The sequence below is a fragment of the Chionomys nivalis genome, chromosome 18, assembly GCF_950005125.1.
Source record: "Chionomys nivalis chromosome 18, mChiNiv1.1, whole genome shotgun sequence".
NCBI classification, from domain to species: Eukaryota; Metazoa; Chordata; class Mammalia; order Rodentia; family Cricetidae; genus Chionomys; species Chionomys nivalis.
This window is the reverse complement of record NC_080103.1, coordinates 13,555,556-13,560,503: the sequence shown is the minus strand read 5'-3', so window position 1 is coordinate 13,560,503 and position 4,948 is coordinate 13,555,556. Positions and strand designations below refer to the sequence as shown.

The 4,948-nt window shown below is 41.3% G+C and overlaps 1 pseudogene; it reads left to right on the top strand.

The window, feature by feature from the left end:
* The first annotated feature begins 1,597 nt into the window (after positions 1–1,597).
* On the top strand, positions 1,598–2,487 carry LOC130889997 (protein SET-like; annotated as a pseudogene).
* The last annotated feature ends 2,461 nt before the right edge of the window (positions 2,488–4,948 follow it).

Below are 4,948 nucleotides of genomic sequence, written 5' to 3'. Positions count from 1 at the left end.
AAGGAACTGATTTCTGAATGGTTTCCTCAGACATCTGCTTAAGGTAGCTATGGTGTGACCAGTCAAAGAACCTAAACAGTGCCTTTACCAATGACCTGAAAGTGCTGGGTCACCGATGGACTTCTGCTGATCAAACTGCCGAGGTATTCAACTATTGTTTGAGAAAATGCTTCATTCCGTCTTGGTCTTTTTAAGCCTTCTTTCTATACTACTTACTAGGCTAATAGAGAACTAAGATAAAGGGACAATTTATGATAAAAGTTTCTTTGAATAAGCCAGAGACATTCATCTTAGTAATGGAGACAAGAAAAGGTGTGCCAGTTAGTTTTATGTCAACTTGACAGAAGCTAGAATTATCTGGAAGGAGAGAACCTCGATAGGGAAAATGACTGCATTTCCTTAATGAGTGAGAAGTAGGGGAGAGCCCAGCCCACTGCAGGTGGTGCCATCCCTGGGCTGGTGGTCCTGGGTTATATGAGAAAACAGACTGAACAAGCCATGGAAAAGCAAACCATTAAGTGGCACTGTTCCATGGCCTCTGAATCAGCTCCTGCCTCTGGGTCCCTGCTCTGTTTGAATTCCTATCCTGACTTCCCTAACTGCTGAACAATGGTAGGAAGTGTAAGCCAAATAAACCCTTTCCTCCCCAAGTGTAAATGGAGATGGCACTTCGTTTCCTGGTCACCCAGATCCGAATAATCACACAGAAACTTTATTAATTACAACACTGCTTGGCCAGTTAGCTCAGGCTTCTTATTAACTAACTCTTGCATCTTAAATTAACCCATTTCTATTCATCTATGTATCACCATGAGAGTGTGGCCTACTGATAAGGTTTTGGTGGTGTCTTTCTCTTTCGGCAGCTACATGGCTACATACACCACCTTCTCTCTCTCTCTCTCTCTCTCTCTCTCTCTCTCTCTCTCTCTCTCTCTGTTTGGATTTCCCACCTAGCTTTACTCTACTAAGCCATTGGCCAAAACAGCTTTATTCATCAGCCAGCGAAAGCATCACATATAGAGAAGGACATCCCACATCACCCAGGTTGCTTTGGTCCTGGTGTTTTATCACAGCAGCAGCAATCCTAAGACAAAAGGGAAAGGGGCTGTTCCTGTGGAGTTAGCCATCAGTGGACTGTACACTCCTTATCCCACCATCTGATTCACTCAGTGATCCTGACTACTAGACTGCACTTAGGTCAGAGTGACTTTCCACCAACCATCTCTCGAGCTATACCTAAACCACATGTAGTTTAGAATGGTACCATGACTTCATTCTGCAACATCTCCAGGTAGTTTCCGATGGAGAAAGTAGAAGTCGCTTTGGTTCAGTGATAATGTTTATGCTTCTGATAGGAAGATGTGCTTCAAGCCGTAAAGGAAGCTTTTGTGCAGAGTCTACTTTTAAACAGGAAAGGGAATCTAGGGCATTCCCTGCTCACTTACCCCTCTTAGATCTTGTCTGAGGAGAGCTTCACAGCCCAAAAAGATTCACACAGACCCTCCTTTCTCCTTTAAGAATTTTATTTTGGAGTTCCTGTGAGTTTCTTCCTGCTCTCTGCATCTGGCCTCTGGCCTCTAGCCACTTCCCTCGTGTTATGGCCCTGAAACGGCAATCTGTGCTTCTGCCTCAGTCCAAGAAACCCAAATTGGCTCCTTCCCCGAAACTGGAGGACAAGTCTGCCTCTCCCGGCCTGCTGAAGGGAGAAAAAGAACAGCAAGAAGGAATTGAACACATTGATGAAGTACAAAATGAAATTGACAGACTTAATGAACAAGCAAGTGAGGAAATACTAAAAGTAGAACAAAAATATAACAAACTCCGCCAAACATTTTTTCAGAAGAGGTCAGAATTGATCGCGAAAATCCCAAATTTTGGGGTAACCACATTTGTCAACCATCCACAAGTGTCTGCACTGCTTGGGGAGGAAGACGAAGAGGCTCTGCATTATTTAATCAGAGTTGAAGTAACAGAATTTGAAGACATTAAATCAGGCTACAGAATAGATTTTTTTTTTTATATTTTGATGAAAATCCCTACTTCGAAAATAAAGTTCTCTCCAAAGAATTTCATCTGAATGAGAGTGGTGACCCATCTTCAAAGTCCACTGAAATCAAATGGAAATCTGGAAAGGATTTGACAAAACGCTCACATCAAACACAGAATAAGGCCAGCAGGAAGAGACAAGATGAAGAGCCAGAGAGCTTCTTTACCTGGTTTACTGACCACGCTGATGCAGGTGCAGATGAGTTAGGAGAGGTCATCAAAGATGACATTTGGCCAAACCCCTTGCAGTACTATTTGGTTCCTGATATGGACGATGAAGAGGGAGAGGCAGAAGATGGTGACGATGATGATGATGATGAAGAAGAAGAAGGCTTGGAAGATATTGATGAGGAAGGAGATGAAGGTGAAGAAGATGAAGATGATGATGAAGGGGAAGAAGAAGAGGAGGATGAGGTGAGGGGGACTAGCACAGAAGACTGATGGATTTCGACTCTCTTTTTTATTTTCTTTTTATTTTTTAAATTTCTCCAGTCCCTGGGAGCAAGTTGCAGTCATTTCCCTCCCGTCCCCAATCCCTCTTGTGCTCAGTCGCCCTGTTTCTGAGGTCTCGCGTCTCAATATCATGTTTCTCAACTTATTTTTGGGGAAATGTCTTGAGCAAAATACAATGGGAAAAGAATCTCCACTACTCTGTTCTACATTCATTTTTATCTTTTCTTGTCTTGAACTGTGGATTCAACACCACCACCACCGTGCTCTGTTGGAAAAAAGAAAAGCCCTCCAGCCCCTTTGGCTCTGCTGGAGGCTGGTGGGGGGAGGTGCTAGGCCCCTGTGTAGTAGTGCATAGAATTCTAGCTTTTTTCCTTTCTCTTTATATTGGGCTCAGAGATTACACTGTTTCTATGTGAATACAGACAGTTAGCATCTACCAACAAAAAAAAAAAAAAAAAGAATTTTATTTTGCTTTATTTTAAGGAAAGCAAGGCTTGAAAGTTTCAGCACCCCCTTAGAGACAGTCTGGTCACTACAGCCCATAAAAAGCAATATCTGGATGCTTTAAAGGGAAGAGAATCAGAACTGCAAAGGTTCCTTGTATAACACAAACCCCCATGCTTCGCAGGGAAAGAAAGATGTTCTGTTGAGTAAAATACATCTTTATTAACTGTGCACATGGAGCTAATGACACCTGTTTGGGGATTTTTCACTTGCAACACCTAGACACCCAACCTTGTATTTTTCTATGGATTAACAGGACTTTAACAGTTTTCCTAATTCCTGCCAAAGGGATCATTTCCCTGAAGCAAACTTGGTTGATTAAATTTTGAATTGCAGAGCAGGGTAGAAATGTAATCCCTATACCCCAGGGAGCGTTTTCCTGAGTTTTCTCTCAAAGGCTTCCTAGTTACTCTCCCCAAGAGTTGATAATAGTGTAGCTCAGAGTGTTCTTGAAATTGATTGACAGTATGTTAAATATTCTCCCACATAGTTAACATTTATTTCTCATTATATTTAAACAAGGTTCTCACTTGGACATGGGTCTTGTCTGATGTGTGCATTTCTAAGTAGGCTAACACATGACTTCAACTTCCACTGGCTGAAGGAAATGGGAGTCAACAAGCCGGGCTTCTTTTCTAGTTCTGTGACTGCCTCCATGTAAAATCCATCCACCTCCAGGTCCCAGTACTGTCATCTGCTGCTAGTGATACCTATGATCAGTGGTGGACAATGTAGTTACATTATAATCATTTTTAAAATGATCACATTTATTTTTATGGAGGAGTCTGCTTTATAGCAAATATTAGAGTTTCTAAAATTTAAATTACTCTGAATATTAAACACTCAAGATTTTTTTTTAAAAAAGCTAATTGCTAATAATTTTTTATAAAAAACATGTGTCAACAAGGTATTGCAGATGAGTCCAGACTTCAACCTAAAAGTCTTAGGCTTATGTCTTATCAACCATTTATTTATTAGCTGCATAATTATGAGATTTTTTTCTCCATTTTTTGAAGTTTTAATTTTTTCATTTGGAAAATGGAGATGAAGGTAATGCTGTCACACATAGTTCTTGGTTGCAGACAGTAGAATCCATAATGGTTAGGTTAAGCAGAAACAGAATATGCTACAAATATTAAGCAAGTCACAGAACTTTCTAGAGAGCAGATTTAGAAATAACAAGACCAGCAATAATAGTAACCTGTACTGTAGTCTGCTCCAGGGGAAACACCTTTGCTGCCAATGCTTGGTAACACCCCTGTTTCTGGTCAACACTGTAGCTCGAAATGATAATACTCGCCACAAATCACAGAAGCTTGGCCAGGCAGCCCTCTTGCCCACATTCAGTTGTGGCTGGGTGCTATGCACACCTGCCCCTGGAAAGCATCTCCTTCAAAACAGAGGATTCGCATGACTCCACCTGATTGGAAAAACCTACTTTGCTGATGTAACAGCAAAGGAGCCTGGGCGGTGAGCTTGGGAGTTACACAATAGGAGATGCTCTAAGCTCAGAAAGGATTTCCAGAAGCTATAATCCTTAAAGTCACAGTTCTCACCCAAATGAGAATCAGCCAATACTTAGGTAAGAAGCCCTTATTTAACTTTTCAAAGAAAAACAGGACAGATGAGGTTTATAAATGAAAACTTCCAGAAAAATCTAGGTAAATGTGATTTATACTTTTTGCTATATATTATATACATATGATTGTAAAAATTGTGTATCATAAAAATCATGATGAAGAGAGAACTTATAGGGAAAATAGATATTACTAAAAACTCTCCTGGTTGACAACTGCTCAGCATTTCGGCTCATCAGCCAGGTTGTTGAGGGGGGGGTATGGAGGTGGAGAGCGTTGACGGGGACTGCTGGCGGGGACATGTCAGAGTAAGGTGAAAGACTGGTGCAGGGGAATCTCCAGCTTAGGGACCCCAGCTTAGGCTCCTA